The 25,949-nt window shown below is 40.7% G+C and overlaps 2 long non-coding RNA genes across 2 annotated transcripts in view; both read left to right on the top strand.

Moving 5' to 3' along the window:
- Positions 1-361: 361 nt before the first annotated feature.
- Positions 362-3,047, top strand: LOC132534238 (uncharacterized). Its single transcript, XR_009545914.1, has 2 exons — positions 362-1,202; positions 2,403-3,047. It is a non-coding gene; the product is annotated as an uncharacterized LOC132534238 (long non-coding RNA).
- Positions 3,048-7,484: 4,437 nt separating this feature from the next.
- The window catches only part of LOC132534239 (uncharacterized), a 285,582-nt gene continuing 267,117 nt past the window's right edge, over positions 7,485-25,949 (top strand). The window contains exons 1-2 of the long non-coding RNA XR_009545915.1: positions 7,485-7,579; positions 11,588-11,696. This is a non-coding gene — a long non-coding RNA (uncharacterized LOC132534239). The remainder of the gene's footprint in view (positions 7,580-11,587; positions 11,697-25,949) is intronic.

The following is a 25,949-nucleotide window of genomic DNA, read 5'->3' as shown; positions in this document are numbered from 1 at the left end:
AAACCGTGTATAGATAAAGTAAGTCACTGCTTTACTGACATTGGTAGTTATGTCACTTCTTCACTGTTTGACCTTATAAAATGAGATGATACAGTAATCTTCATGGTAAAGCAGAAATACTTAAGACATAAAGCTTAAATTTAGAGAGCCCATATTCCCTTCATTTTATAAAAGAGACCAAGAGAATTGTTTATCTAGTGTTGCTAAAAGTGAGCCTGAATTCTAGGTTTCTTAACTTCTGTCCATGTCTTTTTTGTGCAAACCAACATCCAATTCTTCACCTGTTTTAAGTAGTGCTGTTTTAGAATGAATTAAATCAATTAAATCTAATTAATTAAATTAATTAAATTAATTAGAATGGTAACTGAAGATTAACTTTCACACAACTTTTCACCATCTGTTTTAAGAGGGGAAATTAAATTTATACATTCATAAAAGATACTGAGCATAATTTAAACTCTGTAAAGTCACCACGAGCATCCTTTAGATACATACTCTCACCTAGCACACACTGGCCTCAGTGGCTGCCTCAACATATCAGTGCACCGAGAAGACAGGATTCTTGTTCTCACGGGTCCAGCGCTGCTCTGATTTGTGTAATTACCTTGAGCTCTGATAGATGATCTCACAGACTGACAGAGACTTGGGGCTCCTTGGGACCCTGTAGGACTAGGAACTGCATGTGAGTCCATCCCTCAGGCTGTCCCAAGAATTCTTGTCCTCTCTGGCTGATCTTTCATGTTGGGGGGGGGGGTGAAGTGACTTTATTTCTGGCAAATATATTGGCTGTGCAGCTTGTTAGGAGATTCTTAAGTGTGCTTATAGTCATTGAAGTGAGACTTTTTTTTTTGGCCTGAGTATTAGGTCTCAAATGCAGCTAAGAAGATGATTTGTTTTTGTCAAGTTGAAAATTATTTGAGCAACTAATTAGATCAAGTAACGTTACCCTCTTTTTACATTTTTTTGGTAAGGAGGATATAATATTAGATCATGTATATTCTGGTAATGAGCTGAGTTTTTTGTCTTTGTTTCTGCAGAGTGTCATGGAAAACAGTGACAGGTGTGCCTTGTCGTCTCCATCTGTAGCCTTCACACCACCCATCAAAACCTTAGGGACACCAGCCCAACCTGGAAGTACTCCTGGAATTTCCACCATGAGGCCTCTTGCCACAGCGTACAAAGCATCGACCAGTGACTATCAGGTATTGTAAGGATTAAGTTAAAAAAGGCAGTAAGAGGCCTCTTGCCACAGCGTACAAAGCATCGAACAGTGACTATCAGGTATTGTAAGGATTAAGTTAAAAAAGGCAGTAATTCAAAGGTTCAAGTGCATAGTATGTTTAGTATTTTATTCGATTATATGACATTAAATGTTCCCTGCTGAAGTTATTGCCTTGATGAAATCTTGGGCTTTGCATTTTTAAAAAATATTCTCTTTTGTCGCCCTTGTTGTTTTATTGTTGTAGTTGTTGTTGTTACTGATGCCTTTGTTGTTGGATAGGACAGAGAAAAATGGAGAGAGGAGGGGAAGACAGAGAGGGGGAGAGAAAGAGAGACACCTGCAGACCTGCTTCACCGCCTGTGAAGCGACTCCCCTGCAGGTGGGGAACCGGGGGCTCTACCTGGATCCTTAGGCCGCGCTTTGCGCCATGTTTGCTAAACCTGCTGCACTGCCACCCGACTCCCAAGCTTTGCATTGTTGGGGTTGGGGTTGGGGTTGGGGTTGGCTCAGTGCTGGAGCACATGCTTTCTGTGTGGCTCTGTTCTTGGTCGTCCCCCCCACACACACACACACTGCCACATCTGCTTACCCCCACACACACACACACTGCCACATCTGCTTACCCCCCCCCCACACACACACACTGCCACATCTGCTTACCCCCCACACACACACACACACTCCCCAAGTGACAGCTTTGCAGTCTTAAGTTCCTTATTTTACAAGTTAGCATCTTGGTTAAGTGGGAAATTACCTTTAAATTTTACATAGTTTCTTTGTCCTTTTAAAGGCCATTTTAGTTATTTTTGATTTGTTTTTTTTCTACTGTATTTGCATATATAAATTTTTTTTTGTGATCATTTCTGACATAGGAAATATTAACACTAAAATAAAAATTTTTGATGACTATATTTGACGGTATCACAACTAGAGAAGCCTCAGGATGGATTAACATGGTTATTTTACTCATGTTTTAATTTGTGGAGCAAGTGTAATTTGCCTTGCGATTCTCCAAATTGTTAATAATTCTTCAAATTAATAGTTTTATCTTTAAACATGCAACTCAGCATTACAAATGCATTTCAGTGCTTAAATCTTTTAAATTTACCATTCACTCTAAAGTTGATTATGACTCTGAAGAAACCCTATCTTAACCTTTTTTTTTTTTTTTTTTTTTAAGGTTATTTCTGATAGACAGACACCAAAAAAAGATGACAGCATCGTGTCCAGAGCAATGGAGTACATGTTTGGCTGGTAGCGTGATGAAAACTAAGACTCAAGCCCCGTGGAGACGACTGTGCCCTGAACAGTGAGCAGAGGCCCCGCCACCGGCTTCCCCAATTGCGTGACACGCTGGGCAGCACTGGGCCGCTAGCTCATCTTTCCTGTCGGAGGTTTTCTCCTTAAAGTATACACAGCACATTGGGAGCTTGCGTTTTAAAAGATGCGAAGAAACAAAACATGCCTGTTAGTAGAATTTTGTGTTTTCTGTAATAGTTGCACATGCTAGCGGACAGGAAAACTAAGGATTGGTGATTGCCCACTAACTGCAGGACACTTTATGGTGTGACTGTGTCTGCTTCATGAATTGGTGGGGAGGACTCCCTGGAGGACAGCTTACCAGCTGCTCCTGACAAGATGCAGATCATAAGTAACAGTTTGCATCATGGTGTTTTAATTTAGGTAGTATTTAATATTTTAATTATCCTTCTTTGTATATGTCTTGTCTTAGATCGTCATCTTTCCATATTCTAAAGCCAAAAATTCTTTTTAAAATCAAACTAACATTTCTTAATAATAAACTTTGCCTCTTCTATGAATTGAATACTTCTGGAAAGAGTGATTTACATTGTGATTTTTTTTTTTTCTTAATTCAGTCATCACAAAATTTTCTAGGTGTCTACTGAAATAGAGGAAATGTTATGAGGCTCCTTATAATCTAACTTTAATAACCATTAATATCTCGTGCTTGTTTCTTTTATCCCTCTTATAAGTCTTATCTCAAATGTAGATAATATAGATGCCACTTCAATCTAGAAACTTCAGGATATCAAAAAAAACAACAAACACACACATTGTTGTATGTGATTACAGCATCAGTGTCACACCTAACAAAATTAGTTTTTTTGGTCATCAGGGACTTCATCGCTCCACGTGACTTTTTCTTAGAGACAGAGACAGAGAGAGAGAGGGCAAGAAACACAGCTTTGAAGCTTCTTCCAACTTGGTGGGGGTGTGATTTGAATTGGGGTCATAGCACATAGCAAAACAACTCACTGTCCTTCCTATTTTGCCGGCTCCAGTACTGGTTTCTTAACATCTGATACTCAGTTCAGTGTACAGTTTGCCAGTTGTCTTCAAAGTATATTTACAGTTGGTGGCTGACTTACTTAACATAGTCTAAGCTGATATATTAGATTTGATAGTTTTACACTCAGGGTGTATGTATATATATATATATACATATATATATATATATATGTATATATATATATTTTTTTTTTTTTTTAAGGCAGGGGTGGGGGAAGTGATAGAGGGAGAGAGAACATAGCCCTGAATATTTGTTCGTTGTGGCCAGGCTTAAACTTGGCTCACATACATGGCAAAGCAGCACACCACCCGGGTGAGTTATTTTGTTGACTCCTCTGTTTAGTTTTTATTTTTAATTGAAATCATCTTATTAGAGGCTTCATGTTTTACAGTCCAGTTGTTGACACACAGGTGCAGCTCTTCATCTGCCGTCAGTAGGTGTCTTTGGGAGACTCTCTCTCCTAGCTTACATCCTTTGCCACCGCCATGCAACAGACCCCAGTGGCCTCTCCCCCCACAGAATTCTTTGGTTTCCTGCTGCACAGCACACAGTCCATGTTTTACTGTGTGTTTTCCTTTTTCCTTTTTTGTTTGTTTGTTTATTTAAGTTTCACTTATATGTGGGGTTATCTGGCTTATCTCACATGATTCCTTCCACTTCGGGCCAACATGAAGCAAAAGACGATATTGTGTTTAGCAGCTGCAGTGGTATTCCATTTTGTAGATAATGCCACGATTTCCTTAGCCACTCATCTGTCACTGGGTCTCTATCTGGGTTGCTTCCAGGTTTGGGCTGTTCATCACAAATTTGCTGTGAATATAGATACATACAGAGCTCTTTGCATAGGCATTTTATTTGTTTTGGATGAATCTCCAGGAGAGAAATTAGTGGGTAGGTCTATTTCTAGCATTCTGAGGATTCTCCAGACCATATTCCACAGGAGTTGAATCAGTTTACATTCCTACCAGCAGTGTAGGAGGGCTCCTTCCCCCCACAGACTCTCCAACAGCTGGTGTTTCTGTCCTTTGTGGTGTATAACGTTCTCAGGTACAAAATGGTGTCTTGGTGGCCAGGCGCTGTGCGCCCGGCATAGCGCACACACAATAGTGCGCAAAGACCTGGTTTCAGGCCCCGGGTCTCTACCTGCAGGGGTTTGTGGGGAAGCTTCATGAGCGGTGAAGCAGTGCTGCAGATACCTCTATGTTCCTCCTCCCCTCTCAGTTTATCTCTGTCCAAAATAAATTACATATGCTTTTAAAATATCTCGTCATCGTCTTTATTTGCATTTCTCTAACAGTGACTGAGCATTTTTCCATGTCTGTTGGGGCCTATAATAATAATAAAATTCATTGTTACAGGGGAAGACTAGCAGAAAATCCTTTCCATCTTAATTTATTGTTGGGTCAGTTTTGTTTTGTTTTTTTATACTCAGGATCTGCTGATTTCTGAACAGTTCTTCATGTTCTGTCTTCTGTATTTTGCAAATTGACAGATGGATGCAGGCATTTGATCAGATTTTATCTCTTGATAAGATGATGCATTTTTTAAACCAGCCATTGAACCAAGAAGCTTGCATGAAAGTATTTTTACTATTTTGCTATCTTCCCAGCCCTGATTATGCTGTCTTATTTAGTATCTATTAATATACTGAGTGTAATAAAAGACAAACTGATTTTTATATTTAATTCTATTATAAAAAGACACTTTCTGTTTGTATTTTATTCCCAAACATGGTAGTTAATGTAAGAAAAGCAGAATATTTGCTTACCAGTTTCAAAAGGAATTAAATGTCTCTGTCATTTTCTGGAGGTGACCAGTAATTTTTCCCCCCTAAGTATGAACTTCAATTAAGTATATTTGAAGACTTCAGTCCATCATCATAATGCATAATACTCAGACCATTCCATCTTTGGTACCTTCTTTTTAGATTCAAGTTGGTTCCTGAGTCCTTTTAACTTCATCCAAGTAGTTGGTAGTTTTTGTTTTTTTTTCCACTACCTGCTATAAAATGATGTTCTAGGGTCATCTTGTTATATTTCCTGCCAAATATGTAGAATTGGTCATTTCTACATTAAACCCTAGCTCTCTTTGGAGAAAATGACTATCACAGTTAAGTACTTGGGAATTCACTTGTTTATTTCCACCAAAGTTGGCTAATAGATTTAATAAAATAATTTCAAATTGGAGACTACCCTTTTTTTATGTGAAGATTAAGAGAATTAACTGGCGTGCGTGGTGCAGGAGAATGAAGCCTGAACTTGCAGCCCCGTGATTAGGAGTGCAGTGCTTTCTCTGCAGTGCTGCGGCCCAGGCTGCTAGTTTCTTTAAAAGGAAACAGTATCCTCAGATTTACACGGGATGAGCTCTTTTTGTATTCTGATTCTTAAAGACATAAGGGTAGTGCCAAGAACATCTAATGGGGAAGGTTAGGAATCGGTGTCGGGAATGCTACATGCAGAGAATGAGTGAACCCCTATACTATATAAGGAAATCAAAATGGTTGAAGATTTTACTCTAAAATCCCAAACCAAAAAACTGCTGGAGTTAGGGGGCTGGGTGGTGGTGCACCTGGTTGAGCGCACGTTACAGTGCTCAAGGACCTAGGTTCAAGACCCCGGCCCCCATCTGCAGGGGGAAAGTTTCACAAGTGGTGAAGCTGAGCTGCAGGTGTCTCTCTGTCTCCGTATCCTCAATTTCTGGCTGTATCAAATAATAAAACTACTAGAGTAAAATACAGGGAAAATCCTTGTTATTGTGGCAATGACTTAGTCGTGATAATCAAAAGTGTAATCAAGCAAAAGGGGATTTGAGGAATTGTATCAGATTAAGGGATTCTTGACAGTAAAAGAAACCAAAGCCTGTGGTCCGGGAGGTGGCGCAGTAGATAAAGAACAGGACTCTCAAGCTTGTGGTTCAAAGTTCAATCCCTGGCAGCACAGCTACCAGAGTGATGTTTGGCTCTTTCTCTCTCCTGTCTTTCTCAATCAATAAATAAAATCTTAAAAAAAAAAGTCCAAAGACTCAATTTGCTAATTTGATGAGTTAATATTCAAAGTATATAAAGAACTCATAGCTCCTGCTTGTGAAGTGTTCCCTCGTCAAGTGGGACTGAATATATATTTCTTAGAGACATACAAGTGAGGGGGCCAGCCAGTGGTGCATCTGATTAAGCGCTCACATTACAGTGCGTAGGACCCATGGCTTAAACATGCACCACTGCCTGGCCCCCTCACTTGTATGTCTTTAAGAGACATATATTCAGGGAGTCGGACGGTAGCTCAGCGGGTTAAACACACATTCCGCAAAGTGCAAGGACCTGCGGAAGGATCCTGGTTCGAGCCCCCGGCTCCCCACCTGCAGGGGAGTCACTTCACAGGCGGTGAAGCAGGTCTGCAGGTGTCTTATCTTTCTCGCCCCCTCTCTGCCTTCCCCTCCTCTCTCCATTTCTCTCTGTCCTGTTCAACAACTATGGCATCAGTAACAACCACAGTAATAACTACAACAATAAGAAAAAATCAAGGGCAACAAAAGGAAATATTAATTGAAAAAATTAAAAATATATATTCAGTCCCACTTGAGGAGGGAACAAGCCACTGGTCCCACCTACAGTGGAACAGCTTCCCGAGTAGTGAAGCAGGGCGGCAGGTGTCTTAACTCTCTATCTCCCTCTCCTCTCTCAATTTCTTTCTCCCCAATAATAAATACCAATGTTTCTGAAGAAAAAAAAAGACATACAGGTGACTTAAAAGTACACGAAAGGTTGAACATCTGGCCCTCAGGAAACGCGCATCATAACCACAATGGGATGTCACAGTTGCAGCATTGCCTTGTCAAAAGGTCACAATGTGTGCAGGGAAAAGGTCACAATGTGTGCAGGGACATGGAGCAAAGAAAGCCTTGTACGCCACTGGTGGGAAGGTAGACAGGCACAGCCACCAGGGAGACGGAAACGACGGAATTGCCTCAGCAAACTAAAAGCTACCGTGTGATCTTGGCATTCTCTTCACAATCATTCTGGTAAACATTCTGGTCATGTAGTAATAGATGTAAGTCACTAGTTAAAAAAGTATGAACATCGCACCAAAGTAAAAGACTCTGGGGAGGGGGGGGAGGGTTTGGGTCCTGGAACATGATGGCAGAGGAGGACCTAGTGGGGGTTTTGGAGTGTTATGTGGAAAACCGAGAAATGTCACACATGTACATGTTGACTATAATCCATTAACCTTCCCCCCAATTAAAAAAGAGAAAAGAAAAAAAAAAAGCAGTGACACTGGTAAAAAGACTTTTTACTATTAAGTGCCTCAATGAAAAACATTTTTTTCAGTTTTTTTGTTTTGTCTATATCCTGAGTTATGTTTATCTTAGTTAACCAGGTTAGGACATTTGTATAAATTTAAACAGTCCCATTCAGTTCACTTTTTTTCATTATTTATTCCCTTTTGTTGCCCTTGTTGCTTTATTGTTGTAGTTATTTATTATTGTTGTTGTTATTAATGTCGTTGCTGTTGGATAGGACAGAGAGAAATGGAGAGAGGAGGGGAAGACAGAGAGGGGGAGAGAAAGACACCTGCAGACCTGCTTCACCGCCTGTGAAGCGGCACCCCTGCAGGTGAGGAGCTCGAACCCGGATCCTTACGCCGGTCCTTGCGCTTTGCGCCACGTGTGCTTAATCCGCTGCGCTACCGTCCTACTCCCCATTCAGTTCATTTTTATCTTGCAGAAACAGTTTTTGAAGCATAATCCCAAGTGGAATTTAAATAGAGCTCTTACTGAAAATTCAGGAACATTTACTTCAAACTACAAGTGTACCTCCATCTTGTGGTGATGGCCAGAAGTGTCCGAGAAATAAAGATTTTCCTACAAGGGCAACAAAAGGAAATATATATATATATATATATATATATATATATATGTAAGATTTAAAAAGATGCTGGAAAATCTGAGATATAAGCGGTTGTTGCATATTAATTTGGGGGAGTATTAAAACTTAATCTCTTTTTGCTTTTCTTGATTGTTTTTAGTCTTTTAAAAAATTTTTTATTTGCTCACTTTTTAAAAAATTACTGTCTACCATACCATACCATCTTGAACACGTCTGATCTCGAAAAAAAAAAATCACCTTTATTGGATAGAGACAGCCAGAAATAGGGTAGGAGGAGACAGAGAGGAAGAGAGCCAAATGCCTGCGGACCTGCTTCACCACTTGTAAATTGGTCCCCCCCGCAGGTGGGGACCAGGGGTTTCGACCTGGGTCCTTAGCACTGTGACACACTTGGTCCTCTTGTTTTAGTCTTATTGTACTTAATTACTTTTATTGTACGGGGTCAAATATTACTGAGAAAATAGGTATAAATAAGTTACCTTTTTATTGTTTGCTTTTTGATATTACTGGAACTTCTCTGGGCCAACTTTCAGATGGGGGGGGGAGAGTGAGAGAGAGGTTTGCAGCACTGCTTCCCCCTGAAAACGGGGACTGCAATTTAAACCCAGGTCCTTAAGCATGGTCTTCTTCTTCTAGCGTTTGCCCTTCTTCTGTAGCCAGTCAACAGCGTCAGGTTGAAAGCTGTCAGGAGCTGCTTGTTGCTGGCTTTGAAAGTGACTGGGATCCATGTGGATTCAGTCGGCTAGGAAGGATCGTCGTCAGTTTCCCCAATGAATGGGTACTCACGGGATGCACCACAAGAAGGTCGATCCAATGCATCCCATTAAGCATGGTAATGTGTGCACTCAACCAGGTGTACCACCATTTGCCCTAGTCCTTTAAAAAATACTGATTTACTTACTAGAGTCGGAGAGAGGGGAGAGAACAAAGCATCTCTCTCGACCTTCATACTTAAGAGAGTCCGATACTTTTTTCCACCTCACCACCTCCTGGTTATCACTTCTCATTTTTTTAATATTTATTTTATTTATTTATTCCCTTTGTTGCCCTTGTTGTTTTATTGTTGTAGTTATTGTTGTTGTCATTGTTGGATAGGACAGAGAGAAATGGAGAGAGGAGGGGAAGACAGAGAGGAGGAGAGAAAGACAGACACCTGCAGACCTGCTTCACCGCCTGTGAAGCGACTCCCCTGCAGGTGGGGAGCCAGGGGCTCGAACCGGGATTCTTATGCCAGTCCTTGTGCTTTGCGCCACCTGCACTTAACCTGCTGTGCTACAGCCTGACTCCCCTGGTTATCACTTCTAAAGTTTTTTAATTATTTATTTATTGGGGGATTAATGGCTTATAGTCAAAAGTAAAAAATAGTACTTTGTACATACACAACACTTCCCAGTTTTCCACATAATACTACAACTAGGTCCTCCTCTGCCATGGTGTTCCAGAACCTGAACTCACTTCTATGTCTTTATGAGAAATTCAAAGACAAGTCTAAATTGCCCCAAAAGTCATCTTAATGTATTTTTTTCTTCTTTCTCCAAACTATATATGTTTTTTCTCACTTAATTAAAAAAAATTTTTTATTAGAGATTTAATATCGTTCTACAAAACTGTAAGGTAGTAGGTATATAATTCCCTACAGTTCCTACCACCAGAGTTCTGTGTCCCGTCCCCTTCACTGGAAACCCCTGCCTCCTCAAATATTCTTGTGTTTTTGTTTTTTTTTTCCTTTTTAAGAGAGCACTGCTCAACTCTGGTTTATGGTGGTGAGGGGGATTGAACCTGGGACTTTGGAGCCTCAGGCATAAGCGTCTCTTTGCATAACCATTATGTTATCTACCTCTGCTCTCAAATATTTTTTAAATTAAATCTAACCAATTATTATTATGTTAAGTTATTGATTTATTAATGAGGAAGATAGGAGGAGAGAGAGAGACAGAACCAGACATCATTCTGGTACATGTGCTGCTGGGGATTGAATTTGGGGTTTCATGTTCGAGAGTCCAGTGCTTTATCCACTGCACCCCCTTCTGGAGCACTATTATTATCTTTTTGAATGCCACCAGTTATTATCTCTGGAGCTCTATGAACCCACCACTACCTGCAGCCATTTCCCCACTACTCCTGGTGGCTATTTTTTTTCTTCCTATTTTATTTGTTAGAACAGAGGGAAACTGGGAGAAAAAACAAAGACCTCAGATCTGCTTCCCCTGCAGGTGGGGACTTGAGGAGGCTCCAACCAGGACTCTGTACTGGTAATTGGTGTGCTGGCTTGGTTGTGCCGTGGCCCCCTGACCCCTTCGAGTAGTCTGTGGAAAAGTTTTCTTAAAGTAATCTCTATTCATTATAGTATACATATCGCTGGAAGGCATTCCTGCATTATGCCCTTGTTTCAATATAAATTTACCCTGTGCACTGAAGAGACCACTACCGTTAAAAAGAAATCACTTTAAGATTTATTTTAAATCTTTTTTTTTAAATAACTATAAGATTTAGGCTTTTTAAAAAAGATTTTATTTATTTATGAAAAAAACAGAAGGAGAGAGAGAAGTGGACATCACTCTGGCACATGTACTTCCGGGGATCAAACTCGGGTCCTCAGGCTTGAGAGTCCAAAGCCTTATCACTGCACCACCTCCCGGACTGCAAGGTTTAGGCATCCTTATGAATGAAGTCCCCTTGCTCTGGAGAGGAAAGATTTTTTTTTAAAACCTTTATTTATTTATTTATTTATTTATTCATTCATTCATTTTCCCCCTTTTGTTGCCTTTGTTTATCTTCATTGTTGTTGTTATTGCTGTTGTTGTTGGAGTGGACAGAGAGAAATGGAGAGAGGAGGGGAAGACAGAGAGGGGAAGAGAAAGACAGACACCTGCAGACCTGCTTCACCACCTGTGAAGCGACTCCCCTGCAGGTGGGGAGCCGGGGGCTCGAACCGGGATCCTTACGCCGGTCCTTGAGCTTTGCGCCATGTGTGCTTAACCCGCTGTGCCACCGCCCAGCTCCCGGAAGGGAAGAATTTAATCCTCTTTCTTTGTGGTAAACGCTGTACACAGTCGCTATGCTCTGCTACAGTCCTTTCTAAACTAAAACAGATGAAGTTACTTTACCAAAGATGAAATTCTCTCCTATCCTGAAAATTGCACCAAGCACTAAGGCGATCTGTCCCCTAAAGGTCAATGAAGCCTGCTTACCCGGAATCTTTAGCTCAGCGAACTTTCTCCCAGCAGCTGTTTCTCATTCCTACTGAAACACAACCCCAATGGAATATTGTCAGATTTAAGGTAAGACTTTTTTTTTTTTCAATTTTTAAAAATATTTACTTATTCATTTTCCCTTTTTGTTGCCCTTGTTTTGTCGTAGTTATTATTATTGTTATTGATGTCGTCGTTGTTCGATAGGACAGAGAGAAATGGAGAGAGGAGGGGAAGACAGAGAGGGGGAGAGACAGACAGACACCTGCAGACCTGCTTCACCGCCTGTGAAGCGACTCCCCTGCAGGTGGGGAGCCGGGGCTCGAACCCGGATCCTTACGCCAGTCCTTGCGCTTTGCGCCACATGCGCTTAACCCGCTGCACTACCGCCCGACTCCCTTAAGATTTTAAAAATATTAATGATTAATCTTTTGACGAAGTTTGGAAAGAAAAGCCAGTGCTAACTATGTAGTACTAAAAATCAAGGGAACTAAGGACTTGTAAAATTGAACGTAAGTTTTCTCATGCAAGAAACACCCTTTGCCATTTCCTTTTTTAAAAAAAATAATTTATAAAAAGGAAACATTGACAAAATAATAGGATAAGAGGGATACGACTCCACACAATTCCCACAAGAAGTCCGTATCCCATCCCCTCCCCTGATGGCTTTGTTCAGTGTGAAATAACAAATTATTAATAGAATGAAATTTAAAATAAAAGCAATGACTAGGGGGCCAGGTGGTGGCGCACCTGGTTAAGCGCGTGTTACCATGGGCAAGGACCAAGGTCCAAGCCCCTGGTCTCCTGCAGAGGAAACCCCTTGACAAGCGGTGGCTCTGTCTCCTTTATCCATCTTCCCTCTTAATTTCTCTTTCTGGTCTCACAAAATAAAATTTAAAAAAAAAAACTTTTTTAAAAAAGGAACGAAATAAAAGATTTTTTGGCATTTTGTAGATGTTTATAAATTCATGAAGTTGCTCCTGCTAGATACTTCAAAATTTATTGATTTGTGATAGACCATCACATTGTCGTTCTACCTAACCTCCAGTATGCTTAGTCCAAGATTGTCCATATTCTCAAATCACAGAAAGTGTGTAGTCCAAATGAATCGACTTCCTTTATAAAACAGATCTATATGATTAATTAATTAGTCTATTAGATTGAATTGAATTCAGTTAGTTAAAGAGGAACATTCAATGGAGTAAATACTTTTGACCCAGTAAATTAACTCCCAAGCAAAGTAATTTGATGAAACTACATTTTCATATACTGATTTTTATATATGATGATTTTAGTGGGTGATCTGAGTAGAATAATATTCCTTGGTAAGATTATGGTATGTGTCACTATACACTGGAATCTTAATAGTTTTGACTGTCAAGATGATGTGTTTTAATATGAATTAATTAGATTTTCTTCTCCCAAGAGGAAAAGCAAATTGTTGTAGGATAAAGAGCAATGAGGAAAACATAGGCAATACCAGTTTCTCCCTTTTTCTTTTACCAGAGCACTGCTCAGCTCTGGCTTATGGTGGTGTGGGGAATTGAACCTGGGACTTTGGAGCCTCAGGCATAAGGGTTTCTTTGTATAACTATTATGCTAACTACCCCCACCCTTCCAATTTCTTAGAAAGCCTTTAATTTAGGAGTGACCTTTAAACTGGAATGCAGAATTTATCTCGATGTAATCACTTGGTATAATAGTTTCGGTTTATAAGTCTAGATAGTGGTAAAGTATATTTATTTATTGATTTTATTTTTTATTTAAAATTTTTAATTATCTTTATTTATTTATTGGCTAGAGACAGCCAGAAATTGAGAGGAGGGGAGATAGAGAGTGAGAGAGACAGAGAGACACCTGCAGACCTGCTTCACCACACGCAAAGCTTTCTCACTGCAGGTGAGGACCAGGGGCTCAAACCTGTGTTCTTGTGCACTGTAATATGTGCGCTCACCCAGGTGCACCACCACTCAGCCTCCTGATTTTATTTTTTAAAGGTGGTGTTCTTTGGGAAATTTCAGTGCAGAATAAAAACAGAAAGATAATGAAGACAATAAAATATGAACAGCTGAGTCATTAACAGAATGAAATACTGATTTGGAAAAGTCTTTTTTGAAAAATGTATGTTATTAATTTTACTAATTAGATGTACAGAGAGAAAGACCGAAGAAATGCCAGAGCACTGCTTAGCTCTGTCTTATGGTAGTGCTGGGGATTGAATTTGGGACCCCAGAGACTCAGGCATGAGACTCTCTTGCATAACTGTTATTCTGAAAAAGTCTTAGTATTATGGAAAATAAGTTATTTTTTTTTTATAAAAATCATTCTCAAATTACAGGGACCACGAAGAAAGTAGTTATTAGTCTGGATGGATAATATTCTAGGACTATTACAATTCTCAGATCATGTATTTTCTTCTTTAATATCACAAGGATAACTTTTAGCCATTCAGGTTTGAGCAGTTAGGTTTAATGCCCAAATAAAAAGGAAGATACCATGTTTTGGAAGACTTCCTCAAGAAAGTGAAAAGTCCCAAAATATATAGAACAGAAGCTTATAGACATGGATGCCTGCCTTGCTTTCTTCCACGTGATAAGTTTGCAAGAAAGCTGAAAGGAAAGTGTTTGTTCTATTCTGCGGTTGGAATGTTAGCATGAGATTACCACTTTAGGCTGTTTTGTGACAACCTGGGAAGCAATGGTTTGGTGATGGTTGCTGAAGGTGGATAGATGAGATTTTTTAAAAAATGTTTATTTATTAAGAAAGAGAGGAGGAGAAAGAGAAAGACTGAGGCATTACTCAGGTACATGTGCTGCTGGGGATTGAACTTGGGACCTGCTTTATTCACTGCGCCATCTCCCAAACCACACTTTAAAAATTTTTTATTATCTTTACTTATTGGGTAGAGATAACCAGAAATCAAGAGGGGAGATATGGAGGGAGGGAGAGAGACAGAGAGACATCTGCAACACTGCTTCACCACTCGCAAAGCTTTCCCTCTGCAGGTGGGAGCTGGGGGCTCAAACGTGGGTCCTTGAGCGTTGTAAGAGGTGTGTTCAACCAGGTGCGCCACCACCCAGGCCATATATATATATTTGTAACTTGTTCCATACTTTAGTTTAGTTTTACTATGTTAGCTGGAGATGATAAATATAGTATAGTATGCCATCTTTATCCTATCTGCCAGAAAACTTCTTCTAGGCTGGCCCTATGCTGTGTAAAATGAGTCACTAGGGGATTGTGACACTTTGCCCACAGACTCTGCCTACTTAATTTTGTTTATAGGACATGTTCTTGAAATCCATAGATGAGACAGTTTCTCTCTTTTATAAAGTAGATTAGTGTGACCAAGACCACTCAAGACTCACCATACTTGGTATTGAAACTTTCGAGCACTTTCTTTCTGTGCTCTGTTGAGCTAAGAACAAATGTGAAGAATGTTCCCTGTAAAATTCCAGACACAACTTAAATTGGTAAAAAACAAACAAAAACCAACTTCCAAAAGTTCTTGACTATGTCATGCAAGGCATGAGAGCAGATTGCAGATTATAATGCATTAGTGTTCATTCACTGTGTTAAAAAATGTATTCGGGAGCCGGGCTGTAGTGCAGCAGGCTAAGCGCAGGTGGCGCAAAGCACAAGGACCGGCATAAGGATCCAGGTTCGAACCCCGGCTCCCCACCTGCAGGGGAGTTGCTTCACAGGCGGTGAAGCAGGTCTGCAGGTGTCTGTCTTTCTCTCCTCCTCTCTGTCTTCCCCTCCCTCTCTCTATTTCTCTCTGTCCTAACCAACAATGACAACAACAATAATAACTACAACAATAAAACAACAAGGGCAACAAAAGGGAATAAATAAATAAAATAAAATATTAAAAAAAAAGAAAAAAATGTATTATGATGAGCGGGGGAGATAGCAGAATGGTCACGTAAACAGACTCTCCTGCCAGGTCCCGGGTTCAATCCCTGTACTTCCATAAGGCAGAGCTGAGCAGTGCACTGGTTAAAAAAAAAAAAAAAAGTATAATGAGTGCAGGCATTACTGAGAAGCAGCACTAAAAGTGCTGTAAACAGCGTTCCTACTCCGTCTTTGGTTAAGGGTAGGATTGGGAAGCATCGACTTCACAGCCTTCTGTCATCTGTCAGAGGACATAAGAAGGAGAGAAGAAGCCCTTTCCAGTAGAGTCAGGCAAATCACGCAGTGGTAGAGGTTTTGCTTGGCAAGATGAAGACCCCCTAGACAGAATCCTACAGAAGGGAGAAAGCTTTTAACTAAGTAAATATTTTCTTTCCTCCTTCCCCTTTTTAAAAAATTAAAAAAATTTAATATTTATTTATCTTTTGTTGTTGCCCTTGTTTTCCATTGTTTGTTGTAGTTACTATTGTTGTCGTTGTTACTGAATAGAGCAGAGAGAAATAGAGAAAGGAGGGGAAGACAGAGGGGGGGAGAGAAAGAGAGACACCTGCAGACCTGCTTCACCGCCTGTGAAGCGACTCCCCTGCAGGTGGGGAGCCGGGGGCTCGAACCGGGATCCTTCCGCAGGTCCTTGCGCTTTGCGCCATGTGCGCTGCTTAACCCGCTGTGCTACTGGCTGACCCTCCTTGTTATCCTTTTTTAAGCTGAATACTGCTCAGCTCTGGTTTATGGTGGTGCTGGGGACTGAACCTGGGATTTTTTTGTGCCTCAGGCCTGAAAGTCTTTTTGGATAACCATTATGCTGTCTCCGCAGCCCCAGTAAATGTTTTCTACACATGTATAAATGGCCAGTGAACTTTAAAACCACTTGTGACCACACTGTACATACATTTGAAAATAATTAGCTCTAAGACTCTATCTAGTGTTGAAATGTTCAAGTCCTCTCACTAGTCTATTGGATTGAGAGTAAATTTAAGGATAATTATACCAGAAAAAGTCCAGCTATCATTGAGTTCCAGGAGAAATATCTTCCCAAAGTGCATGAGTGTGTTGAGCAAAGCTTAAAAACCTATTGATCAGTGATGTAATGAGTGTAAGAGTTGTAATGAGTGTAAGAGTTGCTGACAAAATGTCGAAGGAACTTCAACACTCACCAGCATTTAGGGTTATAGCCCAGTGATAGAGCTTTTGCTTATCGATTCAGAGGCCACAGGATCAAATCCCCAGGAGTGAAACCATTAACATTATAAAAAATTTTAAACAAGTGTATAAATTATCCAATGAACTAAAGAAATTCATGACCATACTGTACATATTTCTAAGCCAAATCCACCGTAAATCTTCATCCAGGCATTCTATATACCGTTGCCTTGAGGGTAGATAGGAAGGAAGTTTTCCTAAAATCCAGAGACAATTAAGTTAAACTGGAAATGTCTTCCAAAAGTACTTGAGTGTGTTAAGCAAAGTATAAATACATATAGGGCTGTGTGGTCTGAATGAAAAGTGTTGCTTTCCCATAGTCTTGATGGGAGAGAGAGAGAGAGAGAGAGAGAGAGAGAGAATGAGAATTAGAAGAATAGAAACACTCACCCACAGAGTGAGGCAAGTAACCTAGTGGTAGAGATTTTGCTTAGCAAGATGGACCACCCCCGCCCCCTATGCCTGTGCTTAAGAAGCAAAGGAAGAAAAAAGAGTAGGATGAATATAGTGAAGTGGGTGAAGAGTATTACGGCAAAACAAAGGGCTCTGGACCTTTGTGTGGGAGGCCATCATAGGTATCCTGTCCAGTGCACTGATGGCGGAGAGGGGTGTGGCTAGTGGTAGGAGTCAGCGGTGGGCAGATACTGATCACAGGAGAGGAGACTGTACCAGTGTTCAAGCAGTGCCACGCAAATCATTATTTTGCCAATCAAATGATAAAAAGAGAAATGTCTAAAAGTAGATGCAAAGAAGAATTTGGTTGAGAAGATGAAGAAATTATTACCTGATATATGTACCATTTATATTGAATGTACAAAAAAAGCTTAACTCAGACTGTAAGAAACGTGACAATGCCCCTGTAGTTCTCAACTCTGCTTCCTTGAATTTGTTTCAGGAATTCATTCTTGAAATCTGTAGATGAGGGGCCAGATGGTGGCACACCTGGGTGAGCGCACATGTTACAGTGCAGAAGGACCCAGGTTTGAGCCCCCAGTCCCCACCTGCAGGGGCAAAGCTTTGCAAGAGGTGAAGCAGTGTTGCAGGTGTCTCTCTGTCTCTTCCTCTCTATCTCCCCCTTCCCTCTCGATTTCTGGCTGTCTCTATCCAGTAAACAAAATGAAAATAATTAAAAAATTAAAAACATATCTGTAGATCAAAGAGTCAGCCAGAAAGTCACTTATTCAAAACATAATGATCAAATATACTGAAGACTCACCATATTTGGTTTTGGAACATCCAAGCACTTAATTTAAACAATTTTTTATTAGTGATTTAATAATGATTTACAAAATTACAAGATAACAGGGGTATAACTCCGCAATTCCCATCACCTGAGTTCTGGATTCCCCAATCCCTCCACTGGAAGCTACAGCAGTCTCCTAAGGTTACAGATATGGGCTAACTATTATTTCTGTCTATTTATTTCCCCTGTCCCCCTTTTTTCCCTTTATTCCCCTGCCCCCCTTTTTAAGGCCTCATATTCTCTTCCTTTCCAAGTCACACATACACCTATTACTACTTTTTTCTCCTTTTTCTCCAGTTCCTAATGGAGTTGGAGTTCAGAACACTTTGACCATCTTATTTTTTAACCAGAGCACTGATAAGCTCTGGTGTATGGTGATACAGAGGATTGAACCTGAGACTTCGGAGCCTCAGGCATGAGAGTGCGTTTGCATAATCATTATGCCCTCCAAGTACTTTCTATACTGAGTCAAGAGTAACTATGGGGAGTCAGGTGGTAGCACAGCGGGTTAAGTGCACGTGGCGCAAAGTGCAAGGACAGGTGTTACGAATCCTGGTTCAAGCCCCTCCTCCCCACCTGCAGGGGAGTCGCTTAACAAGCGGTGAAGCAAGTCTGCAGGTGTCTGTCTTTCTCTTCCCCTCTCTGCCCTTCCCTCCTCTTTCCATTTCTCTCTGTCCTATCCAACAATGACATCAATAACAACAACAATAATAACTACAACAAGGGCAATGAAAAGGGAATAAATAAATATTTTTAAAAAAGTAAATATGAAGAACATTTTTTTGTGGTAAAAACGCCAGACACAACTTAAATAGGAAACCTCTCAAAGTTGGCGACTGTGTGAAGGAAGGTCTAAAAGCAGACTGCAGAGTGCTATCAGTGTACCCCTGTTATCTTGTAACTTTGTAAAGCAATATTCAATCACTAATACATGTTGTGCTGACAAACAGTCCTGGAAAGACTCAGACTGAGCTTTCACTCAATCTGTGGCTTAGGGCAGTGCAGGCAAGTGCAACCTACAACACAGCTTGCGAGAGGAGAGGGGGCGGAGGTGTCATTGGCTATTAGCGTTGGTGGGACAGCCTAGTGCTGAAGCTACTGCTTGGGGCACTGCACGCCCTGGGTCCAGACCAACATTCTAACTCTGTAAGTATTTTAAATACATGTGTAAGTTATATGTGAATTTTAAAGGCAAATTTACGACCCTACTGCGTGTGATTTTCAGACAAGTCGTCTGCGAGTGTCTCTATATGTAGAACTTCAACTTTCAAGCACTTTCTATTGTCGGTTGCATTGAGAGTCAATTGGAAGCAGGCTTTTCTGGTTAAAGGCCCAAATACAATTGAGGTAAAGTGAAAATATGTTACTGAAGTACCTAAGCACAGTTTAAAAACATATTGGTTGGTGGCGCGGAGCGCAAGGACTGGATCAAAAGATCTCGGTTTGAGACCCCCGGCTCCCCACCTGCAGGGGAGTCTCTTCACAGGCAGTGAAGCAGGTCTGCAGGTGTCTGTCTTTCTCTTCCCGTCTCTGTCTTCCCCTCCTCTCTCGATTCTGTTTGGCCTATCCAACAACAGCAATGGCAACAAGGGCCACAAAATGGAAAAAATGGCCTCCAGGAGCAGTGGCAATAGTGAACTGTAAAAACAACTCATGATCACACTGTTATTATATTATTTGAATATAAGCCACCACCAAGACACCTGATCTAGTGTTAAAGATACTCAGATCATTTCAGGAGTCTATTGGATTGGGAGTAAATGTAAAATATTATTATGCCAGAAAAAGTCCAGATATAATTGAGTTACATTAAAAATATCTCCTAAAAGTACTTGTGCTGAGCACAATTTAAATCATACATCAACGTGCTTCAAGTCTGTGATGAGTATAGGAGACAGAATGAAGGAGGCCTTCCCTTCACCTTGATTAAGAACAGTGAAGGGGAGCAGCAATTCCACAGCTTTCTCCAATCTGCATGACAGCACTAGGGTAAGGAAAAAGGCTACTGCCAGCAGTCAGGCAATGGGAAGGAGGAGAAGGAAGAAGAGAAGGAGGAAGAGGAGACAGAGAAGAAATAGGAGGAGAGAGGAGGAGGAGGAAGAGGAGGAGAAAGAAGAAGGAAGGGGAGAAAGAAGAGAAAGAGGATGAAGAGAAAGAGCAGGAGGAGGAAGAGGAGGGAGTTTCCGGAGATACAGAGATAGTCTTTGAGACTGTTGAGACAGAAGTGGAAGAAGGGAGCTATCAGCTTCCAGATCTCAAAGCGATCTTACAGGGCTCTTGCCATCAATAGCTCCGCCACAAAATTAGTTAGACTGACCAAGATGAGTTTGACAGAACTGAGAGCAGAAAAGTAAGTACCTGTACCTTTGGACATCTAATTTTGACAAGGGGTCCCAAGGTATTAAGGAGTTAGCATTTTCTTTAGGAGATAGTTTTTTTTTTTTTTTTTTTTTTTTAAACCAGAGCACTGCTTAGTTCTGGCTTATGGTGGTTGGGGGAGAAAAAACAAGAGGGGAGGGAGAGGAGGGAGAGGGAGAGGGAGAGGTAGAACCTCATTAGTGACTGTTAGGAACTGAATTTTGTGTCTGTGTGATGAAATTCATTTGTTGAAACCTGGCTCCTCCATGGTAATTGAGATGGTAATCGATGACATGTCCTTTTAGGAGGGAATTAGGATTGAAAGTCTTTTTGACTAACAGAGTCAGGAAGACAGAACTGGCAAGGGACAAAAAAAATCCAACAGACTTTCATGCCTGAGGCATCAGAGGTCCCGGGTTCAGTCCCTGGCATCAACATATGTCAGAGTTGAGTAATGTTCTAGACAAATAAATAAATAAAGGAATAGGTTATACACCCTCCCAGGTGTTCTGAGAAAGCTTGCTTTTCTCTGTTTATCCATGGAAGGATAAAAGGAAGATACTGTTTATGAACTAGGAAGCGGACACTCTCAAAACAATAAATTTGCCTGCACCTTGATCTTGAGTTTCTAGTTGTTTTATTTTATTTATTTATTTTCCCTTTTGTTGCCCTTGTTGTCTTTTTATTGTTGTTGTAGTCATTATTGATGTCATCATTGGATAGGACAGAGAGAAATGGAGACAGGAGGAGAAGACAGAGAGGGGGAGAGAAAGACAGACACCTGCAGACCTGCTTCACCGCCTGTGAAGCGACTCCCCTGCAGGTGGGGAGCCGGGGGCTCGAACCGGGATCCTTACGCCGGTCCTTGTGCTTTGTGCCACCTGCGCTTAACCCGCTGCGCTACTATGTTTGTTAGTTACTTCATTCAGTCTATAGCCTTTTCTTTTCTTTTTTCTTTTCTTTTCCTTTCTTTCTTTTTTTTTGTAATAGCAGCCAAAACCAAGACAATGACCTATAAAAAATTTTTAAAAGATTTTATTTACTTATTAATGGAAAAGACAGGAAGAGAGAGACATAGAGCCAGACATCCCTGATACATGTACTTCCAGGGATTGAACTCAGGACCTCTTGCTTTATCCACTGTGCCACCTCCTCGACCATAGCCCACAAGATTTTGTACGTGTGACGCCCCCCTCCATCGCACTTTGCTTTTTCACTGAGTTCATCTCTTTCTCCTACTTCACTCGTTCGATCTAGTCTCTCCAGTGCAGTTAGTGGTTCTTGCCAAATGAAAAGTGTCGCTCTCCACACAGCTAATTCCCTCATTTTCTTTTAAACCACTCAAAAGTGACTACTATATTAGATTATATTCTGTCCACCCTATTTATTTAAAACTGCACCCTTATTCTTAACTCTGAAAAATTTCACTTTTTTTTCTAACCTCTTTTAAAAATTGATTTTTAACCTCAGCAGTCTCATAAAAAATGATTCACACCAAGGATACTTTTCATAAAAATCACATATAATTAGATTTTTTACTTTCCACATAAATCTCTTTAATTTTATATTATGACACAGTGCACAGTTATTTGCTGAGTAGTTAATTTTGTATTAGCCAAAGAGAAAATTGAACCTGTCTGTCAAACTGGCTGGAAGTAGAAATAATACATTTTTATTGGCAGTAAATAAAAGCTTGTATGCTAAAAACGTGTATTTTTGTCACTTGAAATATTATCATTGGTAACATGCAGGGCATGCAAAGCGTTTTCTGTTCTTATTTATCATCAGGGATTTCGATTTTAGCCTGTCCCACTCCACCCCTTTGGCTTAGTTATGTGACTTGACCACAGATATTATGAAGCTTTGTTCAACTTGACATTTTTTTAATAACACAATATTAACACATTTTTTGTAGACATTTCCTCATCTAATCCTCGACTTTTAGAAGTTTTTTTAAAAAAAAAAATTATTTTTTATTGGAGGTGGGGGAATATATAAAATCTTTATAGTTTGATATAGTCCCACTTATTTTCATTTCCTATGCCCATGAGGCCGAGTCTCCAAGTACATCTTAGGTGCAAAGAGCCTGTAAAGTTTGACTGACATTTTCTTCTTTAAGTTTTAGAGTTTCTGGCCCAGTACCCAGCTCTTTGATCCATTTTGATCTGACCGTAGTGTATGGTGTTACATGGCGGTCACTTTTCTACATGTGGCTCTGTAACTTTCCCAGCAACATTTGAAGAGGCCTCCTTGACCCCGTTCATGGTTTTGGCCCCTTTTTTTTTATTTTTTAAATTTTTTATTTAAGAGAGGATTAATGAGCAAAACCATAAGGTAGGAGGGGTACAACTCCACACAATTCCCACCACCCAATCTCCATAACCCACCCCCTCCCATGATAGCTTTCCCATTCTCTAGCCCTCTGGGAGCATGGACCCAGGGTCGTTGAGGGTTGCAGAAGGTAGAAGGTCTGGCTTCTGTAATTGCTTCCCCGCTGAACATGGGCGTTGACTGGTCGGTCCATACTCCCAGTCTGCCTCTCTCTTTCCCTAGTAAGGTGTGTCTCTGGGGAAGCTGATTACCAGGACACATTGGTGGGGTCTTCAATCCAGGGAAGCCTGGCCAGCATCCTGGTGGCATCTGGAACCTGGTGATTGAAAAGAAAGTTAACATACGAAGCCAAACAATTTGTTGAGCAATCATGGATCCCAAGCTTGGAATAGTGGAGAGGAAGTGTTAGGGAGGTACTCACTGCAAACTCTAGTGTACTTCTGCTTTCAGGTATATATTTTGCAGTAGTTTATGGATACGTGTGCACATAAGCTCTCTCTCACAGAAACTGGTGTATATCTAGATTATGGGACTTTGTTAGAAAGTGAATTACCTGAGATGAAATTAGAGTGTACTATAAAAGGAAAGGTCTCACCCGAGTAATGAAGCTGAAGGGTTGTCATTCCACACGTGAAGTCTCTGGACACAGTCTGAGGTGAAGCATGTTGAGGTGGCAATCGTTGCGTTGGTTAGGTTGTGATCGGCGGATGCAATATTATTTGGTTTGGATTGGGAGATGCATACAGGAAAGTGGGTCCTATCCAAGGGTTCCAGGACTGGGGGAAGTAGGGGCTCTATAGTGGAGATGTGAGATTCCTGCTGTCTTAGGGTTCAAAAAGACAATCGATAGTTAATGTTATCATCACATTATTTGTTAATTGGGTTAACTTTGAAAAGTCCCTTTGTTATGGTTTGCTGTACAGTATCCAGTATCTTGTATATAGCTGTGCTATTGGATGCGGTTTTGGCCCCTTTATCACACGTTATTTCACTGTGTAAGTGTGGGCTCATTTCTGGGCTCTTGATTCTGTTACATTGACCCAGCTGTCTAGATTTACTCCAGGAGCACACTGCTCTACTTGCTGTTGTTTTGGAGTATAGACTGAAGTTGGGGAACATTGTATCTCAATATTTCCCCCTTTTTCTCAGAAGTGGTTTGGCTATTATTATTATTATGGTTCCACACAAATTCTTCGACAAATTATTCAATTTTCTTGAAAAAAGTCACTGGAATCTTTTATAGAGATCGTTTTGAAATTGTAGACTGCCTTTGGTAGAATATCCGTGTTAATAATGTTTACTTTTTCAATCCAGGAACAAGGAATATTCTTCCATTTTGTGTGTCAGTTTCTATTTATCTCTAAATATTGATTTACTTATTTTCCCTTTTGTTGCCCTTGTTGTTTTATTGTCATACTTATTGTTGTTGTTGGATAGGACAGAGAGAAATGGAGAGAGGAGGGTAAGACTGCGGGAGAGAAAGACAGACATCTGCAGACCCGCTTCTGCCTGTGAAGCGACTCCCCTGCAGGTGGAGGGGGGTGGTGTTTGAACTGGGATCCTTCCTCTGGTCCTTGCGCTTTGCCCCACCTGCGCTTAACCCATTGCGCTACCTACCGCCTGACTCCCCAGTTCCGACTCCCCAGTTTCTATTTCTTTTACCAGTGTCCTAAACTTTTTGTTGTAAACATCCTTCACCTCCTTCATGAAATTCACTATAAAATACTTTATCTTTTTGGCCTCAATGGTAAATGGGATTGAGTCTTTTATTTCCCTTTCTCTGGACTCCTTGTTTGTATCCAGAAATTTGTGTGTAATGATTTTGTATTGTGCTACTCTACTGGATTTATTTATTATTTCCAGAGGCTTTTTGGTGGAGTCTTTAGGGTTCTCTTTGCATATTTTCATGTTGTCAGCAAGTAGTGCTAATTCCAAAGCTGTGTAATATTCCACTGTGTGTATGCACCACAGCTTTCTTTGTTACTCATCTGTCTTTGGACATCTGGGTTGCTTCCAAGTTTGGTCTATTACAAACTGTACTGCTATGAACATAGGTGTGTACAGGTCTTTGAGGATAGGTATTTTTGCTTTTGCTGGGTCTGTCCTCAGTGAAGAGATGCTGGGTCGTCATACAGTAGGTCCATTTTTAGCATTCTGGCGAATATCCAGACTGTTTTCTAGAGGAATTGAACCACTTTATACTCACCAGCAATGTTGTAGAGTCCCTTTCCTCCCACAGTCTCTCCAGTAGTTAGTGTTTCTGCTATTTATTTATTTAACAGAGACAGAAATTGAGAGGAACTGGGGAGAGAGGCAGAGAGACACCTGCAATGCTGCTTCACTGCTTCTGAAGCTCCCCCCTGCAGGTGGGGACTGGGGGCTTCAACTTGGACCCTTATGCATGATAACATGTGTGTTTGACTAGTTGCATCACTGCCTGTCCCTGACTCATTTATTATTAACTATACATAACTCTTTTCTTTCAGTAAGGCTGATAGGCATATGATTAACTAAAATCTAGGCTTTCTAGACACCTTTTGAAATTAAAATAATGGATATATGAACAGTTAGATTTAAAAAATCTGGGTTGCCTTTCTTATTTTAAATTTATATTAATAAAATTCTCAAGAGCAGCCTTTTTTTAAAAAGTATTTTATCGGGGGTTGGGCGGTGGCGCAGTGGGTTAAGCGCATGTGGTGCAAAGCTCAAGGACCAGCATAAGGATCCCGGTTTGAGCCCCCGGATCCCCACCTGTAGGGGGGGTCGCTTCACAGGCGGTGAAGCAGGTCTGCAGGTGTCTGTCTTTCTCTCCCCCTCTCTGTCTTCCCTTCCTCTCTTCATTTCTCTCTGTCCTATCCAACAATGAACAACATCAACAATGGCAATAATAATAACCACAAGGAGGCTACAACAACAAGGGCAACAAAAGGGGGAAAAATGGCCTCCAGGAGCGATGGATTCATGGTGCAGGCACCGAGCCCAGCAATAACCCTGGAGGAAAAAAAAAAAAAGAAAAAAAGTATTTTATCTATTAATGAGAAAGGAGAGAGAAAGAACCAGATATCATCTGGTACATGGGCTGCTAAATATTGAACTCAAGACATCATGTTTGCCTTATCCTCTGTGCTACCTCCTGGGCCACAAGCGCAGCCTTCTTGATAAGAGCCTTAGATTACTAGAAATAGTAGTATGGAAACCAAGGACGGGACTTGACTCCCAAAAGCTGGTGGATAGGTAAAATGAGATACAGTGGAAATTGGAGGTATTGTGATGTATGTTGAATACAGCACTAGAGCGAT

Source organism: Erinaceus europaeus, chromosome 18 (assembly GCF_950295315.1).
Source record: "Erinaceus europaeus chromosome 18, mEriEur2.1, whole genome shotgun sequence".
NCBI lineage: Eukaryota > Metazoa > Chordata > Mammalia > Eulipotyphla > Erinaceidae > Erinaceus > Erinaceus europaeus.
This window is presented reverse-complemented; position numbering and strand designations above follow the sequence as displayed.